This window comes from Pyrgilauda ruficollis, unplaced genomic scaffold, assembly GCF_017590135.1.
Source record: "Pyrgilauda ruficollis isolate IOZ18807 unplaced genomic scaffold, ASM1759013v1 scaffold24, whole genome shotgun sequence".
Classification (NCBI taxonomy): domain Eukaryota; kingdom Metazoa; phylum Chordata; class Aves; order Passeriformes; family Passeridae; genus Pyrgilauda; species Pyrgilauda ruficollis.
Window position 1 is genome coordinate 16,347,072 of NW_024523648.1, and position 11,355 is coordinate 16,358,426.

Below are 11,355 nucleotides of genomic sequence, written 5' to 3' on the forward strand. Positions count from 1 at the left end.
GGGTTGGTGGGGGGGGGGGGGGGGGGGGGGGGGGGGAAGCTGTTTAACTCGGATGATACCCTTTTTTCAGAGGGAAAATATTAAATGTACAGCTAGATATGTGTGGCTGCAGAAGATACAGAGCAAGGAGATTAATTAATTGACAAGAAAAATTATTTTTTTGTATAAACTTCCAGGAAAACCTTATTGGTCTGCACCCAGCTTTTGAAGACCTCATTTCCCTGCCATTGCTCTGGATTTTTGTTGGAGAGAGGTTATACATGTTTAAGAGATGGCCAAATAGATCCTCTCCATCTCTCAGCACTTAACCCAGATGTGGGGAGTAAAAATGTGACTGTTTCAAGTTTGACATTTCTCATCTTAGAGGAGTTGTACTTTTTCTTACTCTTAGAGAGCATGAAGGAAAGGCTCATTTCAATAAGAAATCATTTCCATGTTAGCTATGTAAGACAAAATGTAAGATGACCTTAATATTGAGGCATCATTGCAAACACTTCCTATAATAAGCACTCTTAGGATTGCCCCACCCTTATGTGACAGCCTTGATCTTCCTTGATCCTGAGGACAGGCCCTTTTTCCCCTCATAGGTTTGATTATAGGATCTGTATATATTAATCTAGCCAAGTGAGCTCCAGAAGATGGTAGGGATTGGCATCATGACTCAGAGAAGCCAAGCAGAATCGTTTCATCTGCTCATCAGACAATTATATAAATTGCTGGGCAGAATCCATGCAGACAGTCACTGGTTTTCACAGCTGCCTCTTACTGGCAATGCCTGCTGTGGGACAGGTGAGTTACTGCGCTGCTTGCTCTCAGCACAGCGGAGTGTGCCCGCTGGCTGGCTGAGGTGTCCCTTACACGGGCTATTGCAGGGCTTTTGTGGCTGGCTGGCTCTGTGCCGGAGCTGAGCTTCTACCACAGAAGCAGGGCTTTTTATTTTAATTGCTTCTTTTGAGTGAGGAGAATGAATTTCTGTGGCTTGGACTTCCTTTCTCATACTTCAGCTGAGACTTGTCTGGTCATTCAGTCATTCAGGGGCCAATCTGTTTCTCCTCTAATGCTTTGGTGCATTGCTCATGGTCCCATATCCCGTAGTACCCCACCTGACAATCATCATCATCATTCTCATGAACTGCCGTTTAACGTAAACAGGCGACTTTTAATCATGCAGTTTGGCTAGTACCCCTGACCTACAAACCAGGAGGTCTTTGAGGATTCACTGGGTGAACCACTGGAGGGGTTATTTTCTACTGGCCTAAATCCAAAATGACTGGAACTTCCTTCTGGTTACTCATAAATGGAAAATGGATATCCGTGTCTGGTCCACTATTGTTCTGTACATGACACTGTCACTGAAGCCAACAGGAGAGTGAAGAGTTAATTCTTGAGGCACTGTGATGTGTGTCTTTCCCTTCATCTGAAGTAAAGTCTACATAAATGCCAAGGCAGTTACTGAGGTGGGCAAACAATGTAAGCGAGTGGCTGCATGTGAAATAAACCACATTTATTCCTAAGGTTGTAAGTAGTGCAATTTGTTTGCTGTCACTTTCTATGAAATGTGAATTATTTAAGCACTTTCTAATTTAAAATTCGAACTATCACAGTTTTCACTGATGGGTATTTATGTCTGGGAATCCTTTTAACATGGATATACAGAGCGGGAAAACAAATTTCAAGTGTTTCCGAAATGCATTTGCAAGTAGGTTTACTAATGCACCAGCGTTCGTATTTAGCAGTGTGTAAAAATAAACAGCTGAGATCTGCCCACAAAGCCGCATATGCAATTTGCACTGCACAGCTTTGACAGCAGGATGTTTCCAAACAACAGAGACCTCAAAAGAAGTTTTTTGCAGCTCTTCTTGTGTTTTCAACCTAAGCCCATCAAAAGGTCTGATACTTACTTTAATGCCTTTATGGTTATACCTTTTCAAGTAAAGCCTCTCCTCTTTAACAAGGTGCTTTATCATTTTAAGAAAAAAGGCTATTAAGTAGCCTAGAGACTTGAAGTAGCATAGTAATTATAGTAATACCTTTTCTAAAGCTTTTTGAGTCGATATTTTAAAATGTCTGGAACATTGATTATAAAGGAAGCTGCTTGATAAGCTAATGAATTTTGAAATTTTGTGTTGTTTCATCCTGTTCTGTCTGTAGCATAAGAAGAATTTTTTGGTAAGAAAAACATCTGACCTGTGGGGTCAAATGTTTCAATTTTAGCATAATTGCCCACCTACCTAGTTACAGCCATTAAAGCTGCAGTGGGTGGTTTGTCCAGTTGTTTTATGGGAATTCTTGGTCCTCTGACTCAGGTTCTGGGATATAAATACCTTCAGAATCACAGAATGGTTGGGGTTGCAAGGGCCCTCTGGAGGCCATCTGGTCCAGCCCCCTGCCAAAGCAGATTCACCCAGAATAGGTTACACTGGATTATATCCAGGCAGGTTTTGAGTGTTTCCAGCGAAGGAGATTCCGCAACCTAAAAAAGCCAATAAAATTTTACTCTTGACAAATTGGATTCCCTTGCTTGATTGTAGACCTAGGAGGAAGAGTGTGATTGTTAGAGAAACTAAGAATCACAGTGGTGATCCTCTAAACAAAAGAAACTCAAAATTCTTCAGTGCCATACACGTGCAGGATACGATTTTCTGGGATATGATATTGCCTCTTCAACTCAGGAGTTGCTTTCATGAGGAAGAGCTGTTTTCAGCCATGTGGGTCTCTCCTGTGGTTTCACAGGGGCTTCATCCTGTATGACCCATCCTCTGTGAGAGGATTAATCAGTCCCCAGTCTAAAGGGAAAACTGTCCACAATGTGGAGTTGCATTTTCCATTATGGATGACAGCTAGGCTGGACAGGACTTTAGGACTGAATTGTTCCTAAAGTTGTCTAAGTACAGCATATGCATAGGGAACCTGATGGAGCTGTGTCTGATTTGGAGTAGTGGGAAGATGGAAGAGATGGGGCCTCTGACACCGCATTTGAGAGGAGCTGTGTGAATGGCTGAGTTTTACATAGCAGCATCAGGAGACCTCTGAGCTCATGGCAGATTTGACTTGGAAGCTGCAGTGCTCAGGAGGATCATTGCATCTCCTGGGCTTAATAGCCCAAAACTGGGTTTTAGCAGAGCTAGAGTGCCCCATTAAACAAATAAACAGTGACATAACACCTTCACTCTCTTTGGTGCTAGTAAGTTCTTTGTATACCTACACTTCAGCAATTTTTATCTGTTAGTATTTTTATTTTTTCCATACGTTTGGAATGTTCTTTCTAACCAACCTTGCCACACTGTTTGACCTCTAGTTTTAGTGATTCCAAGCTACATCATTTGTTTTAGAAGTAAAAGCAAAAAGCTAGCTAGCATTGTCCTGGGTGACTAATTCAGAAGACTTAGAAAGATTAAGTCACCCACTAGTGCTTTTCATTTCTTTTCATATTTCCCTTACAAAACTGAACTGGTGGTGTGACAAATGTCACTTCAGTGTTTTATCTGAGGGGGAAAGGAGCTGAAGGTCAAGTCATGGAACTACTGAAATGTTTGAACTTGTCATGCAGGGCTGCAAGGGGGAGCAAGGGTGAAAATATCATGTACATGGTACTGGCCTGCTGCACAGCACCATGGCTTATTTCTGGCTTTGGCAGTATCATGATAGCTGAGAAGAAGAGTCAGGACTAAACAGGTATGCACTTAGTCATTCATTACCCAGCAAACTTTAAACCATTTGTGCCTCAAAACGTCTGGCTTTAGTTTTTACCAAAGCTTACTGTCAGGGAGGCATGGTAGCTCCCAGCCTGATCAGGAAGCAGCGTGTTCGTTAGTCATGCAGGAACATCTGGTTGGGCTGTGCACACGTGTGCTAATCCAAAAGAGTACAGTGGCAAGGAAAGCAAGCCACATCATGACGTGTGCGTGAAGATATTTAAGGTTTTTTTGGATTACAGGAGACTTCAGTTTTAATCTCAAGACAGTGATAAGAATTCAACTTCAAACCAGTGTCACATTTTTACTTTAAAAGCATGATGATGATGTTCAGTAGGCTACATAGAAATTTTTGTTTCTCGTGAACCACTTAGTTGGAGTTGCTTCCCTGTTGGCTGATAGCTGCTGCTTAATAGGGCCATAAGAGACCGTGTGAGTGGGAAATGAAGTTGAATTTATTATTTCTGGTCATTCTGCTATAATTAGTACAATTCTGATAAAAAATTGGCACATTATAAGGTGTGTGTATGCTTCTCTAAAATGAAAAGTCAATTAATGCACAAAACTGCTTGCTCAGGAACAAAAGCTGAACAAGAAGAGGAAGAAACAGCTCTAGCAGCTCTATGACACCATGTATAGGAGCTATCTCCTTTCAAGAGACACCTATGTATACAAACCAATATATCACGTATTCCAGAGGCACAGTACAGCTTGTCCTGCAGCCAAAGCAGGACTATCTGCTACTTAGAGGACTTGTTGTGGAACACTAACTTTTTTTGCAGACAGGCTCATTTGAAGTCGTTTGAGGTCAACACTGGCCTGAACCTGCACACAAAGACATGGAGCTACAGATGGCCCGGGGCAGCTTACACAAGTGTGGCTATGCTGGACCTCATTTTCCACCATTGCAAATCAATGCACTTCTTGCAAAAGTTGTGGGGGTTTTTTTGTTTGTTTTTTTTTTTTTTTTTTTTTTTTTTTTTTGCAGAAGTATTGTTCACAAAGAGGTACTAACAGTCTCTGAGAATTAATTCCTAATCAAATATGATTTTAGTCATACAAGGGATACACCCAGCAACAAGAACAATGAAAGTAAGTAAATGGGGCTTTATTGACTCTCCCAATTGTACTTATGGTTCAGAACTGTTATCAGCAGTGCTGTTCACATCCACACTGGGGAAGTTTATTTGTACATATTAGTGTGAATTACAGGATGGTAAAGGACATACTGGAACGTATGTTAAGATTTGAGCTCAGGTTTGAAAGATATATTTTTACTTAGTGAACTTGAAAGATTTCTGTTTCCTTGTCCCTAGTATTTGCACATTTGACAAGAAAAAATGACCATATTTGCTTATATTTCTGTCTATAATATATAGAATAATATATATTTACACAGAATACCTTTAAACATTATATTTCCATATTATGCATAATCATAGGTAATTTCTACATATTATATAAAAATAAAATTATTTTCTTGCCAATAAGAAATTATTTTCTTACTCTTACATGGAACAAAATTTCATGTATGTCAGAAAGTCTAAGTTTAGGTGATCAGATACAAAGACAAGTAACCACTGAGACTGTTTCAAAGAATAGCTAATACACTGTTACCTCTTCATGACAAAACTGACAGATGTATCACAAGGAGATAAATCAGAGGCAGTTTTGACATGACAATGAAAGACACAGGGTTGTCAGTGTGATACTAAAAGGAAGAATTCTTTGTTCAAGAGAACAATATTACAATGAATGCTCATATTTTGAAGTATATGGACAAAATGATGAACAGTAGCAGTTTATTTTTAAGTTATTTGTACAATTTGCCTTTTACAGTAATGTCCTTGATTCCTTTTTTTTTTTTTTTTTTTTTTTTTTCCCTAAGCAGGCTGATTCAACTGAGACTCTGCACAGAGAAGATAGGCTATTCCTTCATATTAATTGCCTGTGCCTGCAATGACAGGTTAAATCTGGCATCCTGCACACTCCCTTTTTCCAAGGACAAAGCCTTCCCTCTCCCTGGGCCCTATATATAGAGACCAAGTTCTAGGGAATGATGCTGGGGAACTCCAGTGAGCAATGCTAGTGAATCTCTCAGCATCTTGGTTGGAATGGGGAAGGGAATTCCCCAAGTGCTCAGTCATTTGGGGAAAGATCTTGATATGCATGTCATTGTCTTGATGCAGTTCTGCAAAAATAGTGAATTTCAAAAACAAGGCTGCAAATTAAGGAAGAACTTTCACCATCCATAATAAAACAGATCAGGATTCAGAAATTCTACCCCTTTCACAGCCTTGCAACATACCCAGAACTGAACATCCAGGTCAGCTGCACAGACGAAAATAAAAACTTGCTTCACTGATTGGGCTCTCAGCCCATAACTCCCTCCCATCACAGCTGTGCATAGAAGTTACTGGGGCTGTAGCTCTCTCGCCTGCTTCATAAACACACGTGCTGGAGGCTTGCAATGTCCCACTTAAAGATCTTTTGCAATACCAAAGAAAGAGGTCTGTAGAAGGATTGATTAGGCAGAACTTCAATTTCTTGTCTAGAAGCAGGAGACTAAATCTTGTCAGATTTATGAACCTTAGACCTCGTAAGAGCTAACAACTGCAAAAGGCTGAGGAAGGCCACTTGCCATATGATAGGCTAAGAAATCATTGTCACTTTGTTCCAAAACCCAAAAAATTGCATGGCAAAAATCTACCCTATTCCACAAAGAGAAGATGAAGTCAGCTACTGCAAACAGATGCTGATGTTATAAGGCTGCACATCTTGAATAAAAAAAAAAAAGGTCAGCAATACATTTTTAAGGGTTTCTTATCCTTCCCCTTCAGTTTTATTCATATGGATGAGTAAATGTAAAACAGCGATAGTTTATAGTAGTAGACACAAAAGGAAATTCTGGTCCCTTTAAGATAACCACTGCTGGATAACCCCCTGTGATGAAATCAAGACCCACTTCCACTCTGCAGTTGAGTGAGTCTGTTTGAGGAGTCTGTGTCTCACATGAGCAATATGCCCTGCCGAATATGCCCTGCTCCTTATGATACCATGATCTCCTTCTTTCCATAATTAGATGAGGCTATATTAGGTCCTTATAGGAAAAATAAAATAAATCAGATGCAATGGTAAATTACTTATTTATGCCCTTCAAAAGTATTCTATGATGACATTGTTTTGCCAAGGTTTTGAATCACAAGGTGAACTAAGGACCTTGTGATTTAACAGGATCACATGTTCCTAAAGTTTTGAGGGTTTTGTCTTTTTAAAGGAAGTCATACTGTTGTGTGGACAACTTACATAACAAGGTCTGAAGCAATTACTGACATTTATATCTGGAAGCAGAAGCAAACCCTAGTACTGTTTTTCTCAGACTTTGTTTGTTGAGTGCATTTACAATCTTGTGACTTTCAGACGTAGCATCTGTTTTGGAATCCATTTCCAAAATGTCACAGTGTCTTCTGCTTTGATTTCTTCCCTTGTTTAATGTCAGTGTGGTGACTTTCAGATATATCTTTAAAGAGATAAACTAGTTCATAAAACCTTGTTGCCATGAGGCAGCTGCCATTAATGACTAAGCCTCTACTACCTGACACCTATCAAGTAGATATTGTATTTTGTGTCATGGTATCTCATAAGCACTAGGAATATGATATAATATTTTCTCCTCTGATCTACAAAGTATTCCCCCTCTGGGCTTTGAATAATAAATCTTTCTTGCTATTATCATCACTGTAGGATGTCCCAGCGTAAAACAATCTGTTCTTCTGGGATATTGTAGTGCTCCCATTAGACATCTCCCGTTTCAAGACCCCATAATTCATTGGCTAAATGCTTGTAAATGTCACCTAGTTATAACTCCTGTAGGAGCGAGTACTATCGTGTGCTTTTTGGCACTGCATACCTTGTCTGATGAGACAGAGACAGATTCTTTGCTGTTTGTTTTCCTTCGGGACTACAGGTGTGTCATTTAAGCTATAAACTGCCATCATTATGGAACTTTTCTTTTCCTGTGCACATCACTGGACAGGCTGCTCTAGAAATAATAAAAAGTATCAGTCCAAATACTGTAGACAAAACACAAATTGATTTTAATGGGATTTTTGCTACTTTAATCATGGTTAAATAGTTTGCTATCTAGCTGCAATAGTAAAGCTAAAGTAAAAACTTGTGCATATTGCTCCTTAGTTTAATTTCTGCTAAGTCATTGCACAGGCCTGCTGTAAGAATTATTATTCTTGTAAAGGTGATGCTAAAACCCCATGGTTGAACACTGCTCTGGGCTATGTATCAGCTAAATGATGGCAGCTGGGATTCAGAAACTGCCATGTAAGAAACCTGCTCTCTTGGCCCAGAGGTAATGTAACTTCATCTTTATCCTCACATCACACATGCAGAATTTACAGGCTTGCAAGCAGCTGCTGCGACACATCTGAATTCTGCAGTGTGTGAAAAATGTAATTGTAAAAGACTCCAAAACATCTGAACACCTGGATTGTAAACACACCATTCATCAGTATAGACTGGGTTTCATCCTTGGCAGCTTTTGGGCAACTGTATAAAATAAAGCTATGATGCAGTTTGATCCACTAAACTTTTAGACTGTGGAATGGGTTTTATCAGACATTGAAGTGATTTAACTAATCCAGGGACTAGATTTGATATTCATGCATCCCACAAAATAACCTAACTGTGAACTGAAGGAATCAAAATCAGCTTGAGGAAAGCAGTGAGAATTTGCTAAATTTCAGTAATAAAGTGGTTACTTAATCAGAAGACTCTTTAGAAAAAGGTACTAACTCCATTTCCCTATTAGAAGTCCCAATTTACACTTCATTTTGGAATAATAATTTTAAATTTTCACACTACTTTTTAAACATTTTTAATTTTTCCAGATTTGCCAGAGGATGGAAAAAGTGAAGGACTGCAGGAAAAAACCCCCAAAAAACGTTTATCTTGTTCTTTTGTCTGTGCTTTCTTCTGTGAGAGTTTGAATAAAATAAAAAACCAAAAACAAAAAAATTTCTGGGGTAGAGTCACAAAATCTTTTTCTAAGAACAAGGAGGTGTCTAAACAATAGTGTTGGCCACTGTGTTGGATGTCATAGAACCCCTTGTCTCAGGTGCATTTTTACAACATTTCTTGCCTCCCCTTGCCCATGCGTGTTGTTTGCCTGGTGCTCAGAGATCCCTCCCAGGCCTTCCCTTTGAGGCTGGGCAGCCAAGGGGGCTGGCTCAGGGGCTGGAGCAGGTAACCTCTCTGCCTTCATTCCTGTGATGGATGTGATTTAATACTAGGAGTGAGAAAAGACCTCAGAAGTATTTTAATGCTTGTTCAAAAGGCTGTTACAGTGAAATGCTGAGTTCGTTTCATCTGCAGTCAGTCTTTGTGTGTGACTTCTTGCAAACATTTGACTGTAGAGTAAAGCACATTTTACACCATTTGTGTATGTTTATTGTATTTTAAAGAATCCAGTATTGTAAGTTCTCAATATTAATGAAAAAAGGGGGGGTTTTCTTGTTGCATCAATTTGATAGTCACAAAAGAGAATGGATTCCTAATGGGAGGTGTAGATCCAGCACTTTATAATCTGGATATTCTGGAGACATTAGAGATTTTATTATAATCTTCAATATTTAAAAAATTAAATTAAAAAAAAAAATCTTAGCCAGAAAAGCTTTTCTGTAGAGGAGAATTGGATCACAAAGTGAACTCTGACTTCAGGGATCATGGTGCCATCCTGAATCAACATGGCTTGGATTTGAGTTTTTAATGAAATATGCAAACAGCTAATATACTTGGAGTAGGACAGGAAAGAGTGACTCTGTTACTGTAAATAAATTTGCCTCAGTGATGTTTTTCACTGGCTGAAATGTTCAGTGACATTTATTTTATTCATTTCAAGCCTTTACACACGTTAGTTTGTCTGCACATTGTAAAATTTAAAATTATCCCTTAGAGTGAAAGCTGTGACCATCATTTTATTGAAAGATTTGGTTTGAAATTACAAGACAGACTACCTTAAAATTACTGGCATGCCTGTTTTGTATTAATTCCAGAAATATTTGAGCACTCCCACCAAAAATTGTGTGAAAAGTTACATGCACCGAGCTGCAGGCCCTGAGGGAAAGGGCATACATTGTAAAGAATCCTGCTGGGGGGGCAGCTCCTGCTAACTTGCCCATTTGGCTCATAGTCAGTAACCTGCCTCTGCACTGTGGTCCAAATTAAAACCTGATGCTACAAGAAATACTGACTTCCCTTGGAAAGCCAGAGCTCTCAGCTGAGCTGGTAAACCAGCAGAGATGAGGATTTAGAGAGGAAGATGTGATGGGCAGCTGGGAGACAGCAGTTTAGTGATATCTTAACCTGGATCAAGAGCAGCTGATGGTTTGTCAGACCAAAGCCCATGTACCTGCTCCTGCAGTCTGCAGCACCAGCTATGGCTCATCCCTGGCTTGTCATTCCATTTATTACTGGCAGATAAACACATTAGCTTGGTGTTTCTGCTCAGATTATCATCAGCAAAAAGGTAATATATTTAAATTATAGTCATCTTCATATTAGTAATGCACAGAGATGAACTGCAAACTCCTCACAGAAGGATGTTTTGTGCAGGTTTACAGAGGTGTCATAATGCAAATCTACATTTACTTAACAAATTTTATTTTCCACCTACATTAGCTAGTGACTATTTTAAATAGCTCTCTTAAATGCTGGAATAAAATTACATGGGAACTTATACAAAAATGAAAATATGTATGACTTTATGGTCAGACTGTACATATTTTTCAGCTAAAGATACTGCAATAGAATTGGTCAATATAGAAAATTTATCCTCTGTGGTAGATTTCTGCTTTGACTTTTCCTTTTAAGCTGAATTGAAAGGATGACTTAATATTTTTTTTTTTGTTGCCCATGAAGTAAGAATTCAATAAATTATTATTTTAAAATTTCAAGCAGATCTTTTTCAATTATTTAATCTCATAAAGATCTTTGTTTGGAATAGCTTCAACTTCATTCATAACCTATAAGCCCAAATTAAGCACACAGATTTTCTTCAAAGCATTGATTCTTTGCATTACTTTCTTATGCCAACATATTCCTGTGGAAAATTATTCAATCTCACTGCATATTTTCTATAATAAAAATATGCAGTTCAGAAAAATTTCAGTCAACCCTAGATTCAGATTAATGTTTAATTATTCTATGGGAATACAAGCTTTTCCTATGTAAAGGAGTACTGGACAGCTGGGGAGAGAAAAGCTGTGGGAGCACAGGGGCAGTGTTGGCAGTCCGTGTGCAGGGAGTGTGGATGAGTGGACCAGAGCCAGTACAGGTGAGAAGGTACCAGATATGGACACAGGAGAGCAAAGGTGAAGTTTTCTGTGCAATCTCCTTCTCAAAAGTAGGAGAGCCAGGCAGAGAGCTCCAGAGACAAGAGAAAAGACAACCCAGAAGAAAGTTAACCACAAAAGTACTAAAGGTGCCATTTGGCCTGACTCTTCTACTGACTCATGGCAGCAAGGATGCCTGTTCCCTTGGTCAGCTCCAGCAGGTGAGTCAGATGAGGCTTTGTGTTGCTCAAGCCTCCCATTCCCTGTGATCTCCTCTCTCGACCAAAAGCCATGCATTATGTACCAGCTAGGTGAGG